Genomic DNA, 11,828 nt, shown 5'->3' on the forward strand with positions numbered 1-11,828 from the left:
CGTGGCCTGCCGGATCACCTGACATCCCGTCGCCGCACGTTATCTTTTAGGGTTATCTGAAGGAAAACTGCTTGCAATAGTACCAAACACTCGATAGAACATGATAGAACGTCCCAGAAACGATTTCGCAAACATTCCGAGAGACATGCTTTTAAATTTTGTATATGCATACCGCGCACGAATTAATAAATGTATCGAAATCGAAGGACGTTAGTTTGAGCATTTATTGTGAATCAGTTATGGTGAGGTCCAAGCGTACGCACCGAAAACAAGCATCATGATAGGAACAGAAAGCTATTACATCCACATCATTGTTCTTGGATCACGCTAAACGTAGTTTTAACGAGAAATTGAAATAGCTAACCTTATTGTACTGGACATTCAAATTTGTAATACTAAAGAAAATTTCAGAAAAGATATCAACTGTTAGAACACAAAGATTTACATTAACAACGTAAATGAAATATAGAATCAAAGGTGGCGGTTCTTAATTGCAAAAAGAGGCACGCTAGGTATTGGTCCATTACAGCGACATTTACCATAAATGGAAAACAATGGTTTGAATAAACTGTAGTATGTAACACACTCATTTGACTTTAGTGACAAGTGAAATTCATGATTTTACATTATTATGGTCTACTGGAAAGCAGAATAATACACCGCTATATCCCCAAATGCGATCTGATCACCCTAACAAGGTTTGTTTCCACTTGTAGGGGTGATTGCAGGTTATTATAAACAATCTTAGAATGCATATCATCACCTGCAACAGGTAGTTGTCCTGATCGCCGATTTAGAATCCTTCAGTGGATTGGGTTTTGTTAGATATTTTAAATCGCTACAGTTCCTAATTTTGCTTTCAATGTAACTACCTTCATAAGTACTGGAGGACTACGGTCGTTTGGGGTAACTGGGGAAGCATAAATTCCCCCAATCTCTAAATAAGGTAAATTAATGCTTTACGTCCTCTTCAGTTGGATTATGAACTGTAGAAAATATCTCTTCTCATCATCTGTCCCAACTTGGAACAGGATCCACCTGTTTATCCATTAGCTTCCACCTTGCACGAGCCTAGGCGTCTTAACAGTACATATCATTTCGTAGTGTGCAGAGCTAATGCTCCCTTAATATAGTATATCAATAACATAAAATTATAAAATAATAGTAGAACATAAATACGCAGGATTTCAAATCCACTTTCTATAATAATGTACTTCTTGACTTATTGATAAAGTACCTGCTATAGACGAATTTTCACTAAACGGTTTCCAAGCCCATATTATTCTCGGTCAGCTACAGCACAATTGGACAGCTGACATTTCCAAACACAAGAAGCCAAAATATTGATTCCCAAATTCAGCATACTAGCTTACATCCCAAAGATGTTTGGGCTCACATGTGGTTCCCCTTCATCTAAATGTCTTGGCCCAAACTTGCCTAGGGGTTGAACCACACGAGTCGCATTACACGCAGTAAATTAGACACTTGTGACCCTTTGGTTAAATTGTCTGGCTGACGGCAAATTTGCGAAATACATAGTTAATACAATATATAACAACCATAATAATAATATCGGGAGCTAAATTAACGACCCATAAATGATGAAGGCCACTCAGTTGCGATTTTATTAGAATGGTGTTTGTTCAGAAAGCAAACTAATAGCGAATATCGTCGTATTTAGGGTTACTGTTGCACTCGAGCTCATATCCATTTGACACAGTTTGATCATTCGCAATCTCATCGAGAAACACAAGTCCGATACTCAACCTCATCAGTTACACTAAAAGTTAGAGTTCACACCAGGCGCACGGCTGCTCACCGCTCAGAGACTAAGTCCCACCGTAATAGACAACGCGAAATTTTCTAAGTCGTTTTTCTACCTAGCTGCATGAAGACCGACTGCCCGCTTTCGCGATTCCAGCCGAACTGTCCGCTTTTGCGTCTGCACCAGCACTGTCCCTCTGCCCCTCCCCGGCCGCGTTTCCCGCGCGCCGAATATCCTCGCTCAACTGACCAGAGCAGTTCCCTTTCCTGAAACTGTCCCTCTGATTGGCTACACCTTATTCTACAATATTTTACATTTTAACATATTTCAATAATCGAAGCTTGACCACTGTCACGTTCTAAATAAAGTAACAATAATATCCATTACATAATAAACGTCAAATTCTTTTACATAAAACCAATAGATTCCTTCTTAACGATGAATGTGACGACCAGAAGCCTTGCACCAATGTGCTTTCTGATAAATAAGTAAGGAACAAAAGTAAGTATTATGCACTAAACTTTACAACTAATATTCTATTGCCTAATGATTCAATAAGATGTCATGCTGTCATCGTTCAATGCGTTTTATGTGGGGGGAAATGATGATATCATGCTTTACTGAAAATACTATTAATTTTAATTTACTATATCTTTTAAGGAAATAAAGTTACGGAGTTGATATTTAGAAAAATGGTTCAAATGGCTCTGAGCACTATGGGACTTCACTGCTGAGGTCATCAGTCCCCTAGAACTTAGAACTAACCTAAGGACATCACACACATCCATGCCCGAGGCAGGATTCGAACCTGCGACCGTAGCGGTCTCGCGGTTCCAGACTGCAGCGCCAGAACCGCGCGGCCACTTCGGCTGGCGATATTTAGAACATTGTCTATTTAATGGTGTGCTTCTACATGAAATATCGATCGTTAAGATTGACTAAAGAGTTCAGATTTTAGCATTCACGTCTTTGATACAAAACTTGTGAATTTTACTTTAACAGTAAATCCTAAACTATTATAGATATTATCAATATTCAAGTTTTATTGGGATCACCATGAGAATTTATGGAGGATGGCAGCTTAAAATTACTGTGGCTTCATTCCCTGCACTACTACAGAATTACATAGTTTTCGTAAATGTTTCTCTTTCTGGCCAATCTTATGTCCGCCATAATTAACACTGCTGCGTCTCCTTGGTCACAAACGCCTTCTACTCGATTTCCCTATGACGTAGGTTCTCGTGTGTCTCACTTGCACACTACAGTGCTTAGGCCTCAATAGACAATAGACGTCTGTGAGTTTCCCCATTTTCGGGGTGAATCTGGCTCCTTGAGGCACGCAGTTCTGGATGACAAGGTTCGTTTCACAGTTCCTGAAGGCTGACTCTTTCGGCCATATACTTAAATGAGAGTGAAATGCTCCTGACTCACAAGCATAAGCGGACTTGTGTTGCTGGACATAGGACGTTTGTCAAATATTAGTTTATGAAGAGAATGTCCCTGCAATGTCACTGAAGTTCGTAGCTTGCTGTTTATTCTTTGAAGTTATTAGCGATGCATTTGTGTTGCAGCCGTGGTAAGCGAGCAGCCTCAAGCAGCAGCTGTAGCTACTTTGAATGTAGGTATCAATTTAGTTGTTTTCTCATTTGCATTTATGACATAGTAAACAGTAACCCTGTGTTGACTATTTAGTGTTGATTAAGTTCTAGAACATCTGATATTTTGCGAGCGCTAGTGTTACGTGAATTGACCAGTTTAGTCCTCTAGTCTGAGGTAAGTGCAGCACTGAGTTTGTGTAAAGGGATGAATTTAGTCGTTTTATTACGTCCAACAATGAAATGACTTTTAGATGCTTAATTTTTGTCTGTGAAATATTGCTTCCTTTTCTCTGCATGTTTGCGTGTTTTAGGATTGTTAGTGTAGCGTTATCAGACTTTGCAGTGAAGTTTCACACTACCAAAAAATTTCGTAAGCGAGACCTATTAATTATGAGTCAGTGCAAAATGTCACTAGTGCACCAGTCTATGACGAGTGAGTGAGCAACAATTCTTATATTGTGTGATGACTACTTCGATTAGAAGCGTATTTCTTCAGCAGTCTAACGCAGTTACAGATGGATAAGGACTGCGTCTTTTACCTGTGGATCCATGACGAATTTTCAGTCGTCTGGAGACTAGAGGAAGCTGCATTTGCTACGGTCGACAGACTTCAGGATGTTATCATGGGCTGCAATGGCGCTGACACACCTACGGTGAAAGCTGTTGGCACTTGTGCTAACTCTACTGTTGCCTGGGCCTTCGAAGTTGCAGAGTCTTCCGATAGGTCGGACATGGGAGATTCACACTCACCTGGCAGTGAATCGTGGAGGGTTGGGGACGCGAATCTCTTAGAAGGAGGTGAAGGAGGTATAGAGGGTACTGGCTGCAGGACCAGCAATTTACATACAAAAACCTTATTATAGGTCTTGCCTGTTGCCTGGAAATGTGCGAAGTGTAGTTTGTTGGATACTGTGAGCCCCAACGTTGGGGCAGGTGGGCAATGTAGTCCTGCCAGGGCATAGGAATCAGATCGGAAGGAAGGTCAGTGTCCACTTCCCATGCTAAACGGGAGGTCTTTGTCAAGAAGTGGATCAGGCTTTGCCGGTGTCAATGGAGCGAAATGGGTGTAGTCGGCTACAAGTAGAGGCTCATGTTGTCAGAAATGACCCCTCTCACCCGATTCAGAGGCCATCCTCAGTTCCTACAGGTAAATGACTAAAATGGTGAAGACAGCTAGCCTCACATGTGGTTTGGAAGCTTAGCTAGAGCTTTGTAGCACCTTTTTGAGAAGAAATCGTGATCCTCTGATATTAAGTCGAGAGGAGGGTTTAAATCGAAGGCTCAGACGACTCTGTGACGACTTTCGATACGGAGCTTTCGACCTTGACTGTTTTGAGTGAAGAATCGCTGTACTCTCCTTAACAAGCCATGTGTGTACTACAGACAGGAAGCAGCTAACAGGGTATCAGAGTGCACATATGTCTCATTTTAAGAAGAGGAAACACTACATAAGCCGGATAAAAGTAGCATGACGTTCCTCACAGAGGAGAGTGGCATCCTCTTACATTACAGAGCGTAGAAATGGTCATTACAGACTGAAGACAGAAAATGGTGCAGTATTAGTTAAGTGCGGGTGCGTCCACGGGAAGCTACCAGAAAGAGTCTCATTTATAAACAACAATGACGCCCACTTACCACTTGGAACAGAAAGCTGGCTAAAGCACGGAATGGATACCAAGAATATGTTCAGTTACTACTGGGCTGTTCATCGCAAAAACATGCTGAAATGAGTGGTGGAGTCTTGTTTACGGCTGTAACATGACAGTAATATGTAGTGAAGTTTTAACAGATTCAAAAAATGTTCAACTGTGTGGGAATTCTTAAGGGAAAAAACTGCTGAGGTCATCGGTCCCTAGACTTACACATTACTAACTAATGCTAAGAACAACACGCACACACATGCCCGAGGAAGGACACGAACCTCCGGCGGGAAGGGCCGCGCAGTCCGTGACCTGGAGCCTCACACCGCGCACCCACTCCGGGCAGCGTTAACAGATTCCAAATACTGAATAATGTGAGTGAAGTTAAGCGTTAAAGTTGGATCAAACATGATAATCCATTATACTGAAACAGCCCTTCTGTTAGATGATGTAGTGGCGGAACATTTGCAAGGAAATCTTATAACATGTGGCCTTTAAATTTCTTGATCATGTTCTAGTATTACAGGAGATATTTCAAGCTATGTGATGAGTGATATAAGTCATTACGGTGGGTGATAGATACTTGTATTCGTGTGACAGAGCTGTAAAAGGCGCCTCCGAGTAGTACCTTGAGTGGCTACGGAGAGATCGACCTATAATAGTAAAGTCCTAATAATGTATTTACAGAGGTCAAAAATTTTCGATTCACTTAACGAAGACCAGGGAATCAATGATTAACAGGACATAGCATCACTAACTGCAAGTTTAATGTTAAGAATCGTAGAAGGATTTTTCTGCTTTGTAAGTGTGACTGAGTCATTTGGGATTACCTTCTTATCGCGCCTTCAAACGTTGGGTGTAAGTGGACAACATTCAAGAATGTTGTACAGTACGACTTAGACTGATCCCGTGTGTCGACGAAAATTGTAAGATACGAGAAGGTCCCAACGTGCTTAAATAACCGTGGCAAGTACTCCGACAGCAATTAACCTCATCATACACTTAATTGTAGCCAAAGACTTACACAGAAATATAACTGGACGAAGCCAAAATGAGCACTAGAAGAGCCATGCGTGGAACGTTCGACGAAATCGAAAGTATTATTCTATCTATCAATGTGAAAGAAAAAAGAATTTACGTTCCTACTATAAATCAAGAAACAGATCAAAGGCATCTATAGCTTACCTCAGTGACAGTATGGCACAGACAAGTACAATGACAGAATGCCGAATTCTGAAATACTTTTTTCCGAAATCGTTTAACTGTGAAAGATTTCAATACATTTCCTCGCTCCAAACGCGAGTGGTCATAACAAAATAAATGAGCCGTGCATACAGAATCAACTAAATGAGACTCAGACTGCTGGTCATCCTGTCCGTCAGATTATTTATGTATACAGAAAATAACAGCGGTCCTATCACACTTCCCTGGCGCACTCCTGTCGATACCCGCTCTCTGATGAACACTCGCCGTCGAGGACTCGTACTGGGTTCTGCTACTTAAGAATTCTTTGAACCCCTCACACATCAAGGAACCTATTCCGTATGCCCGTACCTTCGTTAACAGTCTGCAGTAAGACACTGTGCCAAAAGTTTTTCGTAAATCAGCAAATAGGTAATCTGCATGTTGTCCTTCACCCACAGTTCGCAGGGTATCACGTGAGAAAAGGGGAAGCTGAGCTTGTCAGGAGCGATGCATTCTAAAGCCGTGTTAATATATGGTCAGAAGTTTTTCCGTCTCATGGGAAAGAACTACGCAGCTAACCGATGTTAAGGATTTTAGTACGTAATTCTGCGAGTCTGTTCGTTTGCCCTTCTTATCTATAGGAATCACCTGCGCATTTTTGAAGCACTTGTGACTTCTCGCTGGGCTACAGATTCATGATAAATGCAAGCTAAGTAAGCGCCAGTACAGTAGAGTGCTCTTTGTAAAACGGAACTAGGGTTCTATCCGGTCCTGGCTTTTAACTCTTTCAGTTTTGTCTCTACTTTAGGGTTACCTATTACTATGACCTCCATACAGGAATCTAATGGATTCTCAAACGACGGTATGTTTGTACGATTCTTCTGCGTGATCGATTTCTTAAACGTGAAATTAGAAACTTAGGCTTTCATTTTGCTATCCTCCACTGACAGGCCAGACTGGTAAATGAGTAACTGAAGAGAAACTTAGAACGGCTTACCGATTTTACGTAGGACCAGAATCTTCTCGGGTTGTCGGTAAGACCTTTTGCTAAAGTATTATGGTGGTAGCCGTTGATAGCCATCTTTATAGAGACGTATGGAACTCTACTAACGTTTGCCAATTGCCATTTGCGCGTTCTCTTTCGAACCGAGAGTGCAACAGTCTTTGCTTCCTCAGCATTTTCCGAATTTCGATGTCAAACCACTGTGAGTATTTTTCGTTTGTAATCCACTTAATCTGCTCAAACTTCTCCAGAGCACAATTTGCAACATGTTCAAACTTTGCCTATAATTCCTCTACGTCCGTCGTACTGGGATTAAATGATGTCCATTCATTGTCTAGGTGGGTTGCTAATAAAGCTTTATCTGCTTTTTCTAGCGTAAATACTCTCCCAGCCTTATTAATTTATTTATTAACTATCGTAACCATTGTCCTGTGATGATATCATGGTCACTAATCCCTGACTCTATTCTGACGCCGTCGAGAAGGTCAGGCATGTTTGTAACTACAAGGTCTAAAATATATGTGGGCTGTCGAACTTGCTGCTCAAGACAGTCCTTGTAAAATGTGTTCAAAAGTACTTCGCAAGACTCTGTCTGTATCTCCTGCAATGAATATCTCATCAGAGACTGTTTTTATGTCAGCTGCTACGTTAAATGCTACAGTCCAAGATTCATAAGAAATACACATAAATTTCGTCCAATGTAAACAAAATAGCGGTATTCATGTTTTCCCCATATCCATCACAGCAAACATATATCATCCTTCAAACGATACCCTAGCACAGACCGATGTCCATTTTATATACCTGCAATCAAAAGGCGCGTTGTTTCTATATTACTTTTACCATGGTAATTTGCGTTCATGGGCTAACAGTGAATTCTGTAGCTTATCATCAATTTCTGTAAGATCATACAAAACTGTTATAAATTTATTTTAATAATTAATCACTAATTAGACACGGCACACACACACACACACACACACACACACACATATATATATATATATATATATATATATATATATATATATATATATATATATATATATATATATATGAGAGAGCAATATTTGTTGCTAACCGGTATGCCATTATATTGGTATGTAATAATCGTCATGCTCAGTGGGGTTGCTTTTGTCGTTTAAGCAGGTTGGTTATTCTGTTATGCTTCAGCTTGCACTTGACAATGGCTGTAAAGCCTAAATCACGATTGTGAACGTAAATGAATAGTAATTTACAGCCTAATGGCAGAAATTTGTTTCAATTAGGTTACATATGTTGCAGAAATGCCGCGGGTGCGCAATTATACTTGCGAACTCATGTATTGAGTCTTGTTTCAGAGCGATTCGAACACCCTTGTACTTAACAACCGACTCAGGAGAGAAGTGGTCGGCGGCAGAGACCCACGAAGCGTGAATACGAGCAAACGTAAACGGGGAGCACAGAGATGACGGCTCAGTAGTGTATGGAGCTCATTTCTGATTTCTACGGTGCATCCCGCCACATATGCCATCTTGAGCCCGCCCACTGTCAACCCTTCGTTCTGTTTCCGCACCGCGGATTGTCGCTCTCTACTGTAGGCTTACCGGGAACAGAGTGCGAGAGCCGCGATGCGCCGTCGAGAAACGCAGTTCGCTCGGGTACCCGGCTGTCCCTGAGAGCCATCAGGCTAGGTGAGAGGGGGAAACAGAAAACGCTGGGAAGGCGGGAATGATTGATCACAGACGGACTTGGCTTTGTGAATTGTCGGCACTCCTTTGAGAATCTAGATGGATTGATATGCTAGAAAAAATGTGTTTTTGAACCTTTGTAAAGAAAACTTACTCGTAAAATAAAATAAGCGCTATAACAGTAATAATAATGGAGATACTACAGGAAATCTTATATTGGTTCATACAATTAATCCAATACGTTTTACACTTCTTTCTACAGCCTCCATCTTTCTGAGCTTCTTTCTGAAACTTGATGCCAAATTCCGCAGCTAAGTTTTTATTACACTTTTGGACACAGTTGATATATCGGGTAGAAGTGTTACAATCATCTCTCCTTATTACCTGTTTTTTATATTCTTGTTCAAGTAATTTTTTGGGTCATTCTGCACAAATAAGTTTTTTTTTTTGGTACAACTTTATAAGATTTTCAGTGAGGTTCGTCGTTCACTCCCTCACCATTCGAGAAGCAACCTGAACTTAGTATTACGTGAAACCAGAGGAAAACTCACGGACTTTCTTCATATCGCCTGGCTCATTGGTGCAGAAATTTTCATGTGTGCTATGAGAAAGAAAATGTTGTCTCTTTCTCAGAGTCAGTTTTAACTATGGTAGCAGGGCACATAAATCATTGGACTAATCGTTTTTCCCACAAATTATATTCTTTTCCCTTATATGTAATTTGAACCATAAAGTGTATGCACAACACTGTACCAGTCTGTTTTCTTTTTCGCCTACGGTTTTATGAAAATAGAGTTGAAAAGAGGAGTTGGACAGAGAAAGGGGCTGAGGGCTGAAGGAAATGAATATCGAGAGGGGGGTAGTAAGAGACAGAGGGGGGAGGAGACGGAGAGAGTGACGGTGAATGAGAATGTGGAAAGAGGGAGGATGCAGGATGGAGGAGGTGAGGCAGGGAGGGGAGGATTTTGAGGAGTTTGACATGGAGAGGACACATCAAGTTTACCAGTTGAGAAGCATTGCAGAGTTCGCTAGTAAATGTATACGTACAAGCATCATCGCATACAGAACGCCCAACGTTTAACCTGCCCACAATATTTCTATCCAGCGGAGGTGCTTCAGCTGTTCAGTGAAACTACTGCGTCCCTTTTTAATGAGCGTCGCCGTCCTTTTTAATGTCTTTGAATGTCTGTTTTGCCTTTCTGTCGTTACCTGTCGTCATTTCTACTTCGCTTTTTAAACTTTAAACAAAGAAAACAAGATTTTAGTTTTGTAAATAGGATCATACAGCCACCATTCATTACATTTTAGAAGGTTTTTAAATTTAGAATGCATAAATCTTCTTTGGTATATCCTCATTCATATCTTATAAAGGATCTGTGCTGAAGAGCGGCACACTGTATCGCTTTCAGCCCATATGTTGCGAGGGCGATGAAATAATAATAAACAAAAACAGGCTCTCTGGCACCTACAGTATTTGAAAGTAATTTGTAAGACTGAAAGTGGCCTATCGTGTGAATTTAATTTAGTAAATTCATGTAAACAGCAACTGAGGTGGAACCTTCATCGTCTCCTTCAACAAATTTACAGCTATGGTCCCCACACGAAAAGGAAACGATATTTTCATCAACACGTTCTCTGCAGTTTGCTATCAAGATATGTGCTGTTGTGTTCATGAGTAAGATTGAATGAATTTAATTTATACCTCCAAGTTAGTTTAACTTGTTTATAAAATTCTTGCAAAAGAATATTATTCCATGGATAAATTACATGATTGTCTAACATTGTTATGAAGCAAATCGCATACACACCCAAATAAGTGAGAGTGTCTGTTACTAAGTTGTAATTGTCTTTCTTCTGCAGTAAATACTCCAAGTAACTTCCGTTAATATGTTTGCAGGTAATCACTAAACTTTAGGATCAGTAATGACAACTAGGTTTTGCATGTCTACATCTTTATTAGTTGTATTTAACATAGAGTTGCTTTGGAAATTTTATTCAGACGAGAAGATCAACGATTTTGCGTTTTAAGATGAACGTCTTCCTCACGGAGTTGCTGTCTGCTTACAATGTTCTTTGACCAATGTTGTTGAAAGGACATCTTTAATGTCAATTAGTGAAAAATTTCAGTTTTGCTCGTCAGAAATCTGAATAATTGTCTCAGAGAATCACAGCCCCGAACGTGGGTGGTAAGTTTTCTGCACATAATAGGGTGACCTAGGTATTGAAATACACAAACACAGGAATCTCATATTTTTTATATCTGCGGTTTTATTTCAGAAAATATCTCTGAAGTATGAAACAACACTTTCACATCTATTTTATAATAATCGCTACTCTCACCGTTTCATCATCCCAACCAAAATGACTGTCTTTGTATTTTATCTCAGCACCGATTTACATTACAAAGAATACACTACTTATTATCTCTCTTATTGGTCTCTTGAATAAACAACTACGTCGTTCAGTTCCAACTACTCTATTATTACAAACTTTTCTACAAAAAGGGAAATACATAAATGCGATTACTGTATCCTGTTTAACCTATGTCTCACTGAACATTCTGATTTCAGATATCTGTATTTCCCTTTAGGATACATCTCGGGCAATACAGTCAAGTTTTTAATTTCCTATGGACGTGGCTGATTAATATCTTCACAAATATGTTTTACATTTCGTAATGCACGCAAACTTATAAATACGATTGTGATTCACACAAGTATTACTGAACTGGACAGTTGCATGAAGACTGTTACAGTATATTCACTTGCCTTATGTAGAGACGCTTCTGTCACAAAAACTTCAAGTTATATTCTCTGTGTACTGTAGAATTATGTCTCGTAGTGCAATGCAAAAATGTTCTTAAAAAACTAACACAAAATTAATAAAACGGCTGTAAGAACCGTGCTATATCATGGCAGTGATGTCTGGAAATAATTAAGACTTACAAAAAACACGCTCGTGTAACAG

The sequence above is a fragment of the Schistocerca americana genome, chromosome X (assembly GCF_021461395.2).
Source record: "Schistocerca americana isolate TAMUIC-IGC-003095 chromosome X, iqSchAmer2.1, whole genome shotgun sequence".
NCBI lineage: Eukaryota > Metazoa > Arthropoda > Insecta > Orthoptera > Acrididae > Schistocerca > Schistocerca americana.